This window comes from Hyperolius riggenbachi, chromosome 2, assembly GCF_040937935.1.
Source record: "Hyperolius riggenbachi isolate aHypRig1 chromosome 2, aHypRig1.pri, whole genome shotgun sequence".
Taxonomy (NCBI): Eukaryota; Metazoa; Chordata; class Amphibia; order Anura; family Hyperoliidae; genus Hyperolius; species Hyperolius riggenbachi.
This window is the reverse complement of record NC_090647.1, coordinates 475,235,117-475,253,589: the sequence shown is the minus strand read 5'-3', so window position 1 is coordinate 475,253,589 and position 18,473 is coordinate 475,235,117. Positions and strand designations below refer to the sequence as shown.

Here is an 18,473-nt window from a genome sequence, read left to right as displayed (position 1 = left end):
CAGAGGCTGGTACCGGTCCTGGCAGCGACGATGGAGAGCTGCTTGTGTGCGGCCAGGTCTTGCCTGCACTGCTCGGAGAAGCTTCAGAGGGCAGCATCCTGTGGACTGGCTGTGCGAGTGCTGCGAGGAAGAGGCAGGAGGCTGATGCAGCGACTAGGTCCTGCCCGAGAGCTGCTGTGGTCCTGTAGATGGTGCAGGGGCCGTCCCTTCCCCACGTGGCAATGCCCCCAGGCAGCAATGTTGGTGTGTCGAGGAGATGCAGCTGGCTGTGACCGGTGTCGAGCACAACCCCACTCCGGGGCCACAGCAAAGAATGGGACCACTCAGGAGGGATCGGAGCTCCCCCAGCGGCTGGCGGGAGCACGTGGGAGGGCCTGTGCAGCCCAAAAGATGGACCGCATTGGACCCCCGATCCGGGGATGGGGCCCGCCGGCAGTAAGGACCCACCCGCATCTGCCGACTGGGCTGCAATTCAAGCATTGGTTGCCACAGTCAGGTAATGAAGTATATCAATTGAGAAACAATGGCCCTAATGGCCCATAAACATTGCAAATTAGGTAGCAATAACCAATTGCTCAGTTGTACAGTTGCCTTTTCCAAGTGTGCAGAGGTATTCATGCTGTAAACCATGCCCAACTGCTACTGTTATGTATTGGCAGGCACTAGCAGCTCACTTCAACTCCTCTTCCACCTCTCTGTACAGCAAAACAAAACACACTGGTGCAAGTGTAACGAAGCAGCTGCATCTGTGTAACGACTAACGTGCTAACCTTTCACCAACCTCCAGTATGTTCTGATATGGCCTAGGTGAGAGTAGCATTTTTTTTCCTCCCAATAGCAAATCATTTTTAAAAGATAAAGAGATATAATATAAGTTGACTTTGTGTTTAAGTCGACTCCCATATTTGACCCTCTTAACCCTTTGGGGACCAGCTGCCTAACACCCCCTTAAAGTGAACCAGAGACGAAGCACCCTGATGTACGTTAACATATATATCAGTGGGAACATTAGAGAAAACACCTACCCTGCTCTCTATTTCATTCTTCACTGCTCAGTCTGCTTGTTATCAGCCCTGATAAAATCCTTGACTGAGCATTCAGTCTGGGTTTGCTCAGGAATCATTATAGCTGAGACTATCTTCTCTGATGTCTTTTCAAGCCCAAGCCTGCCCCCTTCTGGCTCTGCTATAATGACTCAGCTATAATGATTCCTGCTGTATATTAGAGAAAACACCTACCCTGCTTTCTGTTGCATTCTTCACTGCTCAGCCTGCTTGTTATCAGCCCTGATAAAATCCCCGACTGAGCATTCAGTCTGTGTGAGAAAATGCGGAAAAGCCGCCGCGTGCGCTCAGAGTAAGGCAGCTGTTTCTGTGTCCAACTCAGTGGTCTGCACGCGTGGGCCTACATCTGCTAGTATGGCCGAACGCGGAGAAACCGCCGCATGCCTTGATAGCGGTGCGACGGATTTCGCGTCCAGCACGGCGGGTGGTACGCAAGACATGTCTGGTGTGGCTGGGACTGATAGTCCACACAGGTTCAGAAGGACGCGCGCGTGCGCGTTGAGAGGCAGAACTATTATGACAGCCAAGCCACAAGGGAGTCAGCTGACCAAGCCGGTCAGCTGACGATTGTACCAGTTCCCATTGGTCCAGCACTTAGGGGAGGCGCTGGAGAGCGCTGGGCTATATTTACTGGTCATTCACTGGTTGTCTGCCGTTGCGATCACTACGTGGAAGCACTCAGACCTTATTGTCAGAATCTGTGTTATCATTCTGTTATACTTCAGACTAGTCCCAGGGTGTTGATGATCAAGGAACTCACACTCAAAGATTAGGAATCTGTGTTATCATTCTGTTATACTTCAGACTAGTCCCAGGGTGTTGATGATCAAGGACCTCACACCCAAAGATTAGGAATCTGTGTTATCATTCTGTTATACTTCAGACTAGTCCCAGGGTGTTGATGATCAAGGACCTCACACCCAAGATTAGGAATCTGTGTTATCATTCTGTTATACCTCAGACTAGTTCCAGGGTGTTGATGATCACGGAGCTCACACCCAAGACTAGGCATTGTTTATTATCTGTTATGACTTTCTGCTTTCCTGACCACTCTTCTGTCCACTGATTTGGTACTTCGCTATATCTGATACTCTGTTGCCAAACCCTGCTTGCCTTAGGATTACCAAATCAGCCTCCTGTCTTTGTACTTTGTATGTCCGTGTGTTGCCGACCTGGCTTGTCCGACTTTGAGAGCTATCTCCTCAGTTAAGAGATAGTTCACAGATCAGTCAGTGACATCCTCCTATTAGTGTCACTCACGCTCTGGTCCTTCCCTCTCCCAGTCTGACTCCTCCCTGCGGAAGAGTCTCAGGCTGCGGATTGTACCTGTCCTCCTGGTATTGTTCTCAAAGTATTACTGTTGCACCAAACACTCATATCTCTCAGGTGTCCAGAGGTTAGTAATATATCTGATTATCGGTGATACTGCAGATCATCAATAATCGGGTATATATCTGTATTCTTGGTGATACTGCAGATCACCAATAATCAGACCCTCTCTGTGTTACACCGATCGTTACAGTCTGGCTATGCTCAGGAATCATTATAGCTGAGACTGTCTTCTCTGATGTCTTTTCAGGCCCAAGCCTGCCCCCTTCTGACTCAGCTATAATGATTCCTGAGCAAAGCCAGAATGAATGCTTAGTCTGGGATTTTATCAGGGCTGATAACAAGCAGGCTGAGCAGGGAAGAATGAAACAGAGAGCAGGGTAGGTGTTTTCTCTAATGTTCCCACTGATATATATGGTAAAATATATGAGGGTGCTTTGTCTCTGGTTCACTTTAAGGGCAAGCCCAATTTACATGCGGGGGGGGGGGGGGGGGGGTTGAAGGGGTCAGGCATCCGGATCCCTACTACAGATAGCTGGGCATGGTGTATTGCCAGCAACCTTTTCTCACCTCTCAGGCTCCATCAATGAGCAGCTCTAGCCCCCTCCGCTCTGGCCGGCATCCCCGCTCGCACTGCCGTTAAGCTCCGGGTCACGGCTTGATGACGTCATCAAGCTGGGACCCGACACTTACGTCAGAGCGAGCAGAGGTGCTGGCCAGAGCGCAGGAGAGCGACAATCACCAGGGGAACGTCAGGAAAGTGAGTTGATCCTTTTCTTCCCCTCCTACCGCCGCTGCTCTAATAGTGATCACTACGATCCGCCAGTGATCGTAGTGATCACGTGATCAGGAGCCAATCACAATGGTTCCTGACCCTGTCAATCAATGTAAGCCAATAGGATTGGATTACAGTGATGACAAGGACAGGAGCCAATGAAAATGGCTCCTGAATGGCTCACAGAGCTCTGCCGTCATAGAGATGACAGAGCGAGTGTATTGTGGCAGGGAGAAAATGGCGCATTCAGCGGGAAATCTACGTCCTATCAGATCCGCGCTGCCACATGCAGGATGTAGATTTCAACCGCGTCGGTCTGCAAATGGTTAATGGTTGCACTTAGGGACCATGAATAACAGCTGCACTTGGGGATCAGAAGGGGTAAATGACTGCACTGCATACAGTATTGCAGCCATGAACCTCTCCTGTCCCTTCAGTGCAGCCAGTAACACTTCCAGGTGCCAAAGTGCAGCAATTATTCACTCCCCTTCCTGCAGCCTAAGCGGATCTTTCAGAAACAGTCTTATCAGTCTGCCGACAGCGTGTACACACGTGCTACTGTCAGCAGAAAGTCCGCCCAGCGGGAGGGTCTGACGGACCTGTTGTTTGCTACAGTACAGTATGCTATCACCCTCTATGCTGCTATAGCGTCTATATATACGCTATAGCAGCATAGAGGGTGATGGCAGCGGCTGGGAACGCGGAAAATCAGCCGCGTTCCCAGCCTGTCGGCGGCTGTCGCCGAACCGGAAGTAGCCGCCGGCGGGGACAGGACGATCGGAGCGGGGCTGCGAGGGCACCATCCAGCTTCGGGGGGCTGAGGGATGCCCCAGGTGAGTAAATGTCATTTTTTTTTTTTTGCCTTAAGTATTCCTTTAATGGTTGTGGCCAGAACTACCTGTGTTTCCTTGGCATTTCCTTTATCAAGAAAGTGTCACTTACCACTAGGTAAATTGCTGCAAATGGGAATGTCACTAATAGTACACACATTACTCAGTGTGCTCAGCGTTGCCTGTAACTCGTGTATAAGTCGACCCCTATACTTTTATTTAGTGAGTCTGACCTACATTTCTAGACTAATTATAGTCGCGTATATTCAGCAGAGGCACAACCAAGAGCCAATACTGTAGTAAGCAAAAGCAATGTAAGTCAAGTATATAAAAAATAATCCATAAAACTGGGTTTTTGAATTAGAAAAATCCAAAAAGAAAGATGATGACACTGTATAAATCCAAAAATAATAATTATTACTGGTGCTTTCAGGGGTGCTGGTAAGGTTTTTGTGGTCCCAAGCGGCACATAATTTGTGGCGTCCCCATGACATGATGTGGGCAGCACCAACTGCATGATGCTGTCATGTCATATGGTCCAAAAATCTCTGAAGTATGCCATAAAAAAATTAAGGCAGTTCTGATGGCAAAAAAGGTCATACTCAATACTTTCAAGATGTACCTAATAAAGTGGCTAGCCAAATATATCAATTTTCTGGTCATTGTGTCTCTTTTGGTTCATGTATATTAGCCCCAGCCCAGTGCAGGTGGCCAGATGTCCTTCCCCCTGCTCCCCCAGCCCAGTATATGTAGTCAGATGTCCCTCCCAGCGTCATTAGTCAGATGCCCCCCATTCCCCGCAAAGTCAGTAAATTAAGTCAGATTTCTTGCCCCTCACCCCAGTATAGGTAGTGATATCCCCCCACCAGCCCAGTCAGTGTAGGTAGTTAGATGTCCTGTGCTCCCCCCAGCCCAATATAGGTAGGCAGATACACCCCCCCCCCCCCCCGCCCAGACAGTGTAGACAGTCAGATGTCCTGCCCCTGCCCCCCAGCCCAATATAGGTAGTCAGATGCCCCCTCCCCTAGCTCAGTCAGTGTAGGTCAGGGCTGCCCAATAGGTCAATTGCGATCTACCAGTAGATCGCGGGCGCCTGATTGGTAGATCGCCGCCTCGTGGCCGTGTCCCATTGCATTTTGTGGCCAGCAGCTGTAGAACGCGGACGATTGGCCGCGTCCTATTAGATTCTGCTGCTGGTCGCTGATAGCTGCGCTATGCAGCCAATCGGGAGGAGAGAGACGCAGCCAATCGGGAGAACAGTGTCATGGCTGGGGGCGGCGCCTGAAGCAAGACTTCCACTCACGCTTCCCGCCGGAGCCTCCCTCAGCCGCCGAATTGCATATCTGCCCTCCAGGCAGCCGCGGCTGAGGGAGTGAAGCCAGGACGCCACCGCTGGAGGGAGGTAAGCGTGCCCACCCTACACTAAAGGCACTGCTTACCTCTACTGAGGCACCCATGCCCAGCTATCCTATACTGAAGGCACCCATGCTCAGCTATCCTATACTGAAGGCACCCATGCTCAGCTATCCTATACTGAATGCACCCATGCCCAGCTATCCTATACTGAAGGCACCTATGCCCAGCTATCCTATACTGAAGGCACCCATGCCCAGCTATCCTATATTGAAGGCACCTATGCCCAGCTATCCTATACTGAAGGCACATATACCCAGCTATCCTATACTGAAGGCACCTATGCCCAGCTATCCTATACTGAAGGCACCCATACCCAGCTATCCTATACTGAAGGCACCCATGCTCAGCTATCCTATACTGAAGGCACCCATGCCCAGCTATCCTATACTGAAGGCACCTATGCCCAGCTATCCTATACGGAAGGCACCTATGCCCAGCTATCCTATACTGAAGGCACATATACCCAGCTATCCTATACTGAAGGCACCTATGCCCAGCTATCCTATACTGAAGGCACCCATACCCAGCTATCCTATACTGAAGGCACCTATACCTAACTACCTTTCTGGGGGGAGGGGGGGTTGGGGGGGTGTTTAGCGTGCATTTAAATGGCGGTAGATCTCCTGGCCTCAGCGAATTTTAAAGTAGCTCGCGAGCCGGAAAAGTGTGGGCACCCCTGGTGTAGGTAGTTAGATGTCCTGCCTGCCCCCCCCCCCCAGGCCCGTATAGGTAGTCAGCTGGAAGTAACCATAGCAAACGACCATAAGCGGCAGGAGAGTAGTCGGAATCGATGCTGGATCGGGGACATGTGAATTACTACTCGCAACTCGGGGTAGAAGGAGGCCGTGGAGCACAGGGCAGTCCAGCTCAAGGCCCCTGCAGAGGGCTAGGCCCCAGGCCACTGCTTGCTTTGCTTGTAGCTAGACGCGGCCCTTGGTGCCTTTTGAATATATACTTCTAGTGATCTTTACAAACTTAGTAATTGTGACTTAAAGAAGAACTTTAACCTAGGATAGAACTTTATTCCCATCAGTAGCCGACACCCCCTTCCTGACGAGAAATCTTTACCTTTTCTCAAATATATCATTGAGGGGGTCTCTATGGCTGACATTGTGGTGAAACCCCTCCCACAGTGTAATGTCATGACCAAAGTCCTGACAGTTTGCTGATTGTGAACCTTGTTGCATTGTGGGAAATAACAGCTGTTTTCAACTGCCAAGCAAGCAATACTCTATCTCCCTCTGTGTATAGAACTTTCAGTAAACAAACATTCCGCAGAGATCAACTGGCAGGACTAAAGATGTTACCACCTGTAATACATTTCAGATTGTAACTCAGGGAGAGGGAAGATTTTACAATGAGCAAACACTGACAACATCAGTTATAAATACATATTGTAAAACAAAATAATCAGTTTTATTTATTAGTATTTTCACTACAGTTCCTCCTTCAAGTACAACTATGCACCTAGGAGGATAGTCTGAAATGGTTCAATGAACTAGTGACTGAAGATCTAACCAGCAGCAGTGACACATCAAATGCCATGGAATGGTGTTAACAGTAACAGAATCTCAACTAAGGTGCAGTTTATGGCAAGGGGATCTGAGAAGGTGGCAGCCCAGCTTCTGAGCACCCATCAGGCCCTAGTCATACAACTGGGTTGTTGCCTTATTAATTATACTTCTTTATTCAACAACACTCTGTTATAGATGATGGAACAGAGTGTTCTGTACACGCAGATAGGAAAAACATACAGATATATATCATACACCATCATCAGGAAATGCAAAGTAGTACAGGGAGGAACAACTGATAATTCAGGACATAACAATCCCATAAAGATAATTTTACACACAGTGACATCTTGTGGTTGTTTTTTTTTTTTACTGCGGTTGAGGGTAATAATAATAACACATCATTTTCTACTGAGCAGGACATATAGAATATCCAACAATTCAAAACACAATGGGCTTGATTCACAAAGCGGTGCTAACTGTTAGTACGCCTGTGAAAACCCCCTTAGCACGTCTAAACCAGCTTTTCGCGCGCAAAACTTTATGCGTGTAAAACTGTGCGCACTGCACAGAGCGCAGAGCGCGAAGTGCCCATTAAAGCCTATGGGACTTAGCGCACGCATAAGACATTGCACGCGTAAAACTTTGCACGCGATCTGATTGAGAAATCCGGTGCTAACTATCTTAGCACCCTGGTTAGCGTGCCTAAAGACTTTAGACGTGCTAAGTAGGTTAGCACCGCTTTGTGAATCAAGCCCAATATTTGTTATGTTTTTAAACACATGCTTTGAGTTACTTTAAATGGCATTCTCCCTAAAATACTGAACACAATTTGATTATTTTTTCCTATAGTTTCTGCGATGTTTCAAGTGACACCGGGCAATTAGCCTCATGTCAAAGGCATAGTGCATGACTGATTATAATCCCATCAAAACTGATAGGAAAATTACTGGTCACTGGCCTGTCTTCCATAGCTGTCACGTACATCCGAACAAGCCTTTTCAATGTACATAGAGATTCCAGTCTCGCTACATTATCATTTCCTGTAAAAGCAGTGGGGGGAAAATGACATATTTTAATAAAGATTTTACCAGCACAAATAAAAGTATTCTAAAAAGAATCCTCCAACCATGCAGCAAAGCAAAAGACTAAAAAGAATCCTGTAGTGAGAGGAATAGGCAGCTGTTATCTTTCTTCCCTTTTTTATATGAGGTCAGTTAAATAGTTATTATTATTTATTTTATTTATAAAGCGCTAACATATTACGCAGCACTGGACAATAAATACATACAATGATACAGAGGATGACAGATGTAACAAGGTTATACAACATAGGACAAAGCTATACAAGGCAAACAGGGTACAAAATACAGCATCATGTGATTTTGGGTTGGTTAGTTAGGCCCAGTAATACAAGTACAAGGCTGTTGCTGTTTCCTGTTAAATCAACAGTAAGATTTACCCTATCCGAGTACCCAGATAGTTCATGGTGACCTAGAACCGCTAGGGGAGTATAAAGGGATAAAATAGACCAAAAGTCCTCTTACCGAAAAGAAAAAAAAAAAAGATGCCACACTTTTTACTCACTTAGGCCTGGAATCCACTAGATGCGCTTTTCTGAGCCCTTTGTGATTTGAAAAGCTCTAGCTAATGTAATGCTATTGATATGATCCCACTTGAGCAATGTGATAGCAGTGCATTAGCAAGAGCTTTTTCAAATCACTAACATACATCATTAGAAGTGGCTGCTAGTGGGTTTGAGCCCTTAAAGTGAACCTCTGCTGTAAATTCCAAAGTGAAAAGGAGCCAGAATGACCCTAGCTATGACTGTTCCCCTTCTTTTTTTCTACCCAATGCAGCAGCAGCTGACTACTTTATTAATCAGCGGAGAAGGACTGTGGTAGCAGTAGAATACAATATACTGTCACTGCACTACATCTCTCTTCACCTCTCTTCTCTGTGATAGGCCGGCTCAAAGGCACAGGCAGAAGCAGAGTTACCATCAGGCCACACTATGAGGCTCCTCCCACCCACAGATGACACAACCTCTTAGCAGTCTTTGCAAAGCCACAAAACTGCCATGGCAGTTTTTCCAAAAGGGGGTGTAGCAAACCAACAAAACCTGGATTTTATATAAGTGGGCAGTTCTTAGACATTTTGTCCTGCTACTTTGTTATAACTTCAGCTGCCTGTACTATTTTTGGATTTTTTTTTACAACAGAGGTCCTCTTTAAAGCTAATTTATTGCCAATAATCAGGACCGGTTCGCCCATGATGCCAAGTGAGGCGTCTTTCTCAGGCAGCAGAAGTCTGGGAGCGGCACCAGGCAGAAACAGGAAGTGAATAGAGTGGCTGGCTAACCTATACTGGGGCAACTGTACCTAGCAAACCTATACTGGGGGCACCTATACCTGGCTACCTACCTCTACTGAGGGTGTTTTTTTGTGGGGCTTACCGCAGCTACAACGTGTGGTGCACAGTGAAGGGTGCTGTGCGATTGTCGTGGGAGGGGGGGATGTTATCCTCACAAGTTTGTCTCAGGCAGCAAAAAGTCTAGAACCATCCCTGCCAATAATTTATGCTTAAATAAGGCAACATTGCAGCTTTTTATTTATATTTACCCTAAGAGACAAAACAATATCAATATAAGAGGTATACACAGCTTTCTGTGCTCTCCAGAATCCCCCTCGGAAACAACGCTGTGCATGGTGCTGCTGCAGTAATGTAATTTAGTATATTTTAAGCCCAGACCGCCACATTATGGAAATTAGACCTCATGCTTCTAGTGCTTTCCTATATTATTGCTCTAACTGTGCCATATTTTTCCTACCCATTAAGATCATCCAATCACCATGCTTATGGTATGGTTGGAAGATTTTACTGTTCATAATGCTCCACATATTGCTGACAATGCTCTTTTAGCCTTATCTGACAGTACTTGAGGGAAAGAGCCAATGGAAAAAGTTTTGTGGTCAGATGAGACTAAAATAGAGTTGGTTTTGGCAATGTGCAAAGCATGGCATAAAGAGGGAACTGTACAAACACACGTCTTTAAATAAAGCACATACAGGCAGAGTTTAATACCAATGCAGTTTATGTACCCAGGGTGAGTGAATGCCTTTCCTGTTGCCACTGCCACATATTATACATAAGCAGACATACAAACATATTTTCCTGATAAACTGCTATCATTCACGGACATAAGGCTGTGAACATCATGTTCCCCTGCTCTGGGGAGATAAGCAGCAGTAAGTTAGTCGCTTCAAAGAAACACCCCTGCTTGTGAATGTGATGTAATGCATATGAAGATCTAGTGCATATATAGAGAGGGATTTCATAGATAGCAATACGCTGCTGCCTGAAAGGACCAAAGATGCATAGACCATATTATTGGAACTATACTAGTATTAGTGCTCTTAACTTTTTTTCCCCAATAATCATCATGAAGTATAATCACTGTTCGGGGATTCACAGATCCTTAGTTCTGGAACTGGAGACACAATGGGGCCCCCTTGGTCCCAAAACCCCTCTTCCTGTGCAACCACTGAAGAATTAAATATATACGGTATGTTAAAAAATACCTCTCCGTTCACTCACATAAAAACATCCTTCTCCCTCTCCCCACCCGCAAGTGCAGCCTATTGGCAAAGAAATGTGAGTTAAAAAAGGCCTCCGATTGCTCACAAAAAATGTAAAAAAGATGCAGAGTAGCGAGTAGCAAGTGGTCTCCTCCAAGCTTCAAATACTCTCTGCTGCCATTCGCCAACTCCTGATCAAGTGACTGTTGTGGGCCACGTGATTGGGAGCTGGTGAATTGCAGCAGAGAGTGTTCTGTTGTGAATCAGAGTTTGGAAGCAGGAAAAAATTACACCTGCTCCTGCAACTCTGCATGGCAGGAGAACGTGGCAGTGACAGTTTTTGTGAGCAAACGGGAAGGTTTTTTTTGCTGATTGGCTGCGCTTGTGGTTGAGGAGAAGAATGAGGCCCTCAAAGCCTCCGGGCCAGCCTGCGATGGCTGGGGTCGCAGGGGCGATTAGTAAGTAGTTACTGTTAGTATTTATGCACACTGCTGAACTTATGTTTAACTAATGTTTATAAATAATAGTGTGTACATTCCGTACGGCATTTGGAAATTTCTTGACATGTAAACAGTGCATGCGTTATGCAACTGACCATTGTTATCCTAACCTAAAGTCGAAGATGGCTCGTGGCCATGCACTAAACGTGGCTGCACAGCGCAGGCCTTGTGGCCCACACCTGCGTAGCACGGCGCTGCTTGTGCAGGTTTTTCCTTGTACTCGAATGGCTCAATGCTACTGTGCAGGCATGGCTGTCTGTGAGCCTGTGCAGTGTGGCCACGCTCGTGCACGGAGGTGAGCAAGGCCACAAAGAGGAGCAGAATCGCGGCCGACAGCGGAGGGGTCCTTGACATCAGGGAAGGCTAGGAAGCATCCATAGGCTTTCCCCTACTTACATAAGTATGGCACTTTTTTTCTTTTTAAAGTTTCTGGTTTACTTTAATGAAAGTTGCTGTTTTTTCACGTTGCGGTAGTGTAAAAATATGACGCTAAAATTACCAATTACGAAAATAATGCATAATTACCATGTAAGTGATACATATTTTTGCTAACATTTAAGCACAGTAGCTGCACATATAATTTTTTAGGGAATCGGTGACTAGTGTATTTTAAAGAATTTATGTTTAGAACCAAAAGTACAATTGACATATTTTGTTTTATTTTTAAATGATTTAGTTTTATTGGGTGATCTAATGCAATGCAGTAAAATCCCATTTATAACATTTGCAAAATAAAAAGTCCTTCAAGGGTGCTAGTGAGGTCACATTGCAGATTTATAAATCATTCAATGGCCATCACTGCCATCACTCTCAATTCATATACCTCAGGCAATGGCTTCTGAAAATAGCAAGCCATTTTTTATTTATTTATTTATTTTTTAAATATGGCTTCTTCTACCAGTACAGTCAGCCAGCCAGGAGGCAAAGAAAGGCCCAATGCCTGGACCAATGTGAATCCTTGGGGGGGGAGGATCAGATTTGCTGACTGTGGATTTGTGTCAACATTACCAAAAAAGTAGAAGAATTTAAAAAATAGACAGAATAAAGACATGGATAATGACACTGGATGTTAATAAATGTAATTTCATAAAATCAGGTATAGAAAGAAAAAAAGGAACCCAGCATAGTTATTAGTGTGCTTGGCACTATACATACCCATGTCTATCTCCTCATGTCACACCTCAGTTCGGGTATCCTTCAAGGTTCCCTTTAAGTATTATATTTAGGAGGCATTTAAACAGCTTTTAACTTTTGAGTCATGTTTTGCTATGTCAAATTTTTAAAACACTGCATGCATGCAGGTGGAAAAACAAAATGGTAGAATCCCCATAAATGAATGCAGGTGGCTTTCCTGCAGTGCGATGCAAAACTTGTAATGTAAATGTGCACAAATCTATATTCCTTTCACTGAGCTGATTATGCTTTATGAGCAGAGAGTTGGCGTAACCTCCTGTCCAGAAAGTTTGATCATGAAGGCATCTAAGCCAAATGCATCCTAATTATGATTTGCCTTTAGAAAATCAAACCCAAAGAGTATTACTAACAATTGTGTCACTTTTTTGAAGCTTTAACTGCTGGTTTGATGATGTAGCTTTGTGAGCACATATGCACTAATATAGCATAAACATATTTTCTCACAAAACAATACAGTGTATATCTAGCAATTTACAGCAATCAAAAGTTTAAGCGCGATCACCAAAAAACGAAAATGGATGCATGTCATGCTTCTGTGGACTGTGATGGCAGATCGGGAAGTGGGAAGAGACGCAGCCATGGTAGACCTAGTAAGAAAGGCTTATTATTGAGTATTTATATAATACCGAAATCTTCAGCAGCGCTTCATGGAGTATATGGCTTTGTCACTTAACTGTCCCCCAGAGGGGCTCACAATTTAATGCCTACCAGAGCAGGATCGTCCACCAGGCAACCTAGGCAGGTGCTTAGGGCCTAGTGGGTGTCGAGGTGCTCACCTGAAACCTTCTTTGACCTCTCTTCACTTCATCTTACCAAAAGTATCACAAGGAAGCCCCAAATCCACTACCTTGCCTAGGGCCCCATTACATCTTATTCCATCTCTGATCCCTACCATAGTCATATGTCTATATTTGAATTGTATATCGTAATCTAGTGCCAATGAATGGGAAGCCAATAACGTAGCTGTATGTTTTGGGGATGTAGGAGGAAACCGGAGTGCCTGGACATCCACCCAGACACGGAAAGACCATACAAACTCTGTGCAGATAAGTGGAGGAATGCCCACACTCTTAGTGGGTTTATGTTAATGTTCAGGCACCCTGTGGAATCCACAGGTGTAAAATGTAAATACTTACCTCGGTGGAGGGAAGCCTCTAAAGTAGGGGTGTCAAACTCAAATGCAAAGTGGGCCGAAATTGTACACTGGGACCTAGTCATGGGCCAACCTCAATGTCTACTGGCCACTTTCCTCCTTTATAAAGTTCCCAGGTGGCCCCCAATCCCTCCCCTATACAGTTCCCTAGTGTTTAGTGCTTTCTCATCCCACCACATATTTTCTGGTGTTCTAGGGCTTCACCTCCATTGTAGCTTTCCTGGTGGTCTAGAATGGGCCAAACATAATGCAAAATGGGGAAACCATCTGAGGGCCAAATATGATGGCTCTGAGGGCCAGATTTGGCCCATGGGCCGGAGTTTGACATGTATGCTCTAAAGCATACATGTCAAACCCCGGCCCATGGGCCAAATCTGTCCCTCAGAGCCATTCATTTGGCCCTCAAGTGGTTTCCCCTCTTTATTATGTTTGGCCCACTGTAGACCACCAGGGAAGCTATATTGGAGGTAAAACCCTAGAACTCCAGGGAAACCATATGGGGAGATAGGAGAAAGCACTTAACACTAGTGAACTGTATGGGGAGAGAAGACCAATAGATACCAGGGAAGTGTATAGGAGAGGGAGGAGGACCACTTGGCACCAGGGAACTTTATAAGATAAAAAGGTGGCCAGTAGAGACATCGAGGTTGGCCAGTGGCCTCGGCCCCATTGTTCATTTTCAGCCCACTTTGTATTCGGGTTTGACTCCCCCGCTCTAGAGGAACTTTCCAAGTCCGTCTCCCGACCTCCAATTCAGCACTAGAGATGTAGCGAACGGTTCCAGGCGAACTTTGGTGGTTCGCGTTCGCCTGGACCAGGTGAACTTTTGCGGAAGTTCGATTCGCCCCATAATGCACTATGAGGGTCAACTTTGACCCTCTGTATCACAGTCAGCAGGCACATTGTAGCCATTCAGGCTACACTAAGCCCTGGAGCCCCACCCCCCCTTATATAAGGCAGGCTCTCTGGCCATGACACTCACTCGTGTGCCTGCTGCAAATAGACAGACTAGGGAGAGCTGCTGCAGATTTTTTCTCCTAGGGAAAGATTAGTTAGGCTCTTGGCTTGCTCCTGGCTGATTGTTATTGCTAAAATAGCACCCCTCAACAGCTCTTTTGAGAGCTAATGCTTTCCTGATGTGTTTTTTTTTGTGTGTGTTGTTTACTAACACTGACATTATACAGCCTTATCTGTTGCAGCTGGACCTTGGTAATTGTTATTACTGTGCCAGCCAGGCCCTTCCTAACTATCTATACTGGGACACCTACCTAACTACTGGGGCACCAACTTACCTATACGGGGACACCTACCTACCTATACTAGGCGACCTACTTATGCCTACCTACCTATACTGGGACTCCTACCTATGCCTAGCTAACTACTGAGGCACCTACCTACCTATACTGGGACTCCTACCTATGCCTACCTACCTGTACTGGGACTCCTACCTATGCCTAGCTAACTACTGGGACACCTACCTATGCCTACCTATACTGGGTCTCCTACTTATGCCTAGCTAACTACTGAGGCACCTACCTATGCCTACCTACCTATACTGGGACTCCTACCTATCTATACTGGGTCTCCTACCTATGCCTAGCTAACTACTGGGACACCTACCTACCTATACTGGGTCTCCTACCTATGCCTAGCTAACTACTGAGGCGCCTACCTATGCCTACCTACCTATACTGGGACTCCTACCTATGCCTAGCTAACTACTGAGGCACCTACCTATGCCTACCTACCTATACTGGGACTCCTACCTATGCCTACCTACCTATACTGGGACTCCTACCTATGCCTACCTACATACAAGAAGACAATAAGGTTGTTGCTTTATTGTGGACAGACCAAATTTGATCAGCTGGACAGTCACTGTTGTTCTATCATTGAGCTACCACAGCCCGGCGACCATATGGGTTGGAAAACTGCCACGGCCTGCACTCTGGCCATGTTGTGCATCAGTCCAGCACGGCCGTCACTACGCAAACAGATGTTTGCGGTGCGTTACACAGTGAGTTTGGTGTGTCAGTGTGAAGCAGTACTCTAATTACACTCCCTGATTGATGTATACACATGCAAGATGTTTGAAACCACTTTAGGCCTGCAATTTAGCATTTAATGTGATTTCTGTCCTTAAAACGCTGCTTTGCGTCCAATCCAAATTTTTCCCCGGGACTTTTGGTGTCTATCCCACTCCGCCACCTGGGGGTCCAGGTGTTAGACCCCTTGAAACATGTTTTCCATCACTTTTCTGGGCAGCATAATTTTTTCTAGTTTTCAAAGTTCGCCTCCCCATTGAAGTCTATTGCGGTTCGTGAACTTTTAAGCGAACCAAACCTTCCGCGGAAGTTCGCAAACGGGGTTCGCGAACCGAAAATCGGAGGTTCGCGACATCACTATTCAGCACTGCCTCCCTCAGAAGTCGCCGCTCCACCTCAGTGAAAAACGCAGAGCCTGTGTGGCTCAGTGCTACTGCGCAGGAGTGTATCCTAGGCTAAAAGTGTAGTGTACATAATACATATACTATACTATGTACATTCTCATTTCTCCAGTGGAATCAGGAAAATGATTTGTAGATCTGCTAATATTTAGTAACCTGACATTCCAGATCCAATATTTTCCACTGCATTGTTACGTCTTAATGCAGCCATAAAATTTTTTTTAATGCAAAGAATAAATAACAATAGAGGTCACGTGATATCCATTCCCAATGGCAGAATGGTGTCACTAGGTCCAGGCAATGACTTAATCACTGTGCTTTCTGTCAGTAGTTCACACTGGTGACATGGCTCATGCAAGTGATAAATGACTGAGCTCATGTAATTTGATTCATGGATTTCCTCCAGTATAACATCTAAGAGTGCTTGCAGCTTTTCATGCAGGTGGGTAATCCAGGGGTGCCTTGGCCTGTTAAGAAAGTCAGTGAACATGATGTCAGTGATAAATGAACTCTGCAGACATCAGCGTGTAATGTTAGGGGTCGCCAGCAGGGGATGATCCTCTGTCCTTTCTCAGTACACCCTGTATGCTTGCTTACCATGACACTTTGGGGGCCTGAATAAAACCACAATAGTATTTAGTATCTCCCACAGGCTGAATGAAACTTGTAGTGCGACAGGAACTGGCGGGTCCAGGCTTCATTCAGCCTAAGCATCTGATATTCAGCAGCTCTGCTTTCATTAGATTACAGTCTCCAGTAAGCCACCCTGCTGCATTTTATAGGAGTAGTATTTATTATCAGGGATAGCACCAGGCTTTGAAGATTTGCCCACAGAAATGTTGCCAGTTATCAGTGCTGACCATTTGTACCACATTCTGTTTTCCATGTACTGCAGCACTAACATTGTAAGGAAAATATATTAAAACATTAAAGTGAACCCAAGGTGAAAATAAAGTATATAAATCCAGATAGTCCTACATGTGCGTATGAAAAACTTTATTGGTACAAAAGGATGGATAAATCCACAGCTAGGTAAACTCTATTAAAATCCATTAAAACCACATAAGAAACAGGAGGGAGCGCTCCCTTACAAATGTTTCACCGGTCACCATGCGGTCAATGCACAACACCATCGCCCAGCCTCAGCTTATGCATATGGTGTCTGCCACCGTCTTGGTCTGACACATGGTCAGACCAGGAGGGTGGCAGACACCATATGCATAAGCTGAGGCTGGGCGATGGTGTTGTGCATTGACCGCATGGTGACCGGTGGAACATTTGTAAGGGAGCGCTCCCTCCTGTTTCTTATGTGGTTTTAATGGATTTTAATAGAGTTTACCTAGCTGTGGATTTATCCATCCTTTTGTACTAATAAAGTTTTTCATACGCACATGTAGGACTATCTGGATTTATATACTCTAAGTACGCTCTGTTTCCCAGATAAGTCCTCCTCAATTGAGTGGTGCGTCTGTAAAGAGGAATAGCTCGCAATTTTATTTCCATTACTCCAAGGTGAAAATAAACTGATGAGATACATAATTATATTTATCCACCTACTCCTAAAATGACTTTTTTTAAGCTATCTCATGGTTTCTCATGATATCTCATGGTTTTATTTTATATTTAAACATTTACAAAGTACCGTAGGTTGAATGTTTTACTGCCTATAATCAGTGGCAACCTATTAAATGTCCCAGAGTTCGAAAAAGGTCAATAGTTCATGTATTTTACCTCTCCCTGTTGTATTCTTTCAGGAAAAGTTTTATTGCTGTGATTTGCTTATCAGTGATGTTTACTATATTCCCCTCAAGGTACAAAACAGAATCTGTCACTTCCATGCTTAGAAAGTAACTCTTTCAGGCAGCAAAATAAAACAAGTAAAACAGCCTGGTTATTAATGTTTTGTACTGTACATGCACGTTTATCTCATCATGTCACATATTGCCACGGGTACACTTTAAGGCCCTAAGGCCACTAACGTACTTTTGTTTGCTTCGGTCCGCTTTTCAGCATCTGTTAGGGCCCTTTTCCACTAGCAATTGCAATCACAAATCACAAACACCAGCGATTGCGATTTTTCATTAATTCTGTTATGCGATTCGCGATTTTCATTTGCATTGCATTATCATTGTAAAAATCGCTCCAGAAAGCGATTGCGATTTCCAAATTGAATCACTGTAGTGGAAAATACTTCTCATGATTTCTATGATAAAGTAACAACCCTAGCGATTTAAAAATCACTTGCGATTTGCAATTCAGCAATCGCAATCGCTCTAGTGGAAAAGGGCCTTTCCTGTAACAGCCCATTTCCACTAGATGCAAATTTGTGTGCATTTCCTGCACACAGATTTGCATAGCAATGTACAGTATATACTCACATATAAGCCAACCTGTGTTGTGTATAAGCCAAGGTACCCACTTTTCCCTCAGAAACCAGAAAAGAGTGATTGACTCGCAAATAAGCCCCCCCCCCCCAGTATAGCCCCCTCCACAATAGCCAGATGTGCTCCCAGAACAAATCAGCCCCCCTCCCCATAGCTAGATGTGCCCCAAGGATGATACAGCTGTGTCTCAAGATGCCACTAGATGGCCTCATAGATATGAGACACAGCAATCGCCACACATGAAGAATCCCTGATCATTGCACCACTGACACGTTGCTTGCACGCTCCGC

At 45.4% G+C, this 18,473-nt stretch overlaps 1 protein-coding gene across 2 annotated transcripts in view; it reads right to left on the bottom strand.

The window, feature by feature from the left end:
• Positions 1-18,473, bottom strand: part of LYRM9 (LYR motif containing 9) — a 251,078-nt gene that overhangs the window by 224,533 nt on the left and 8,072 nt on the right. The window lies entirely within an intron of this gene.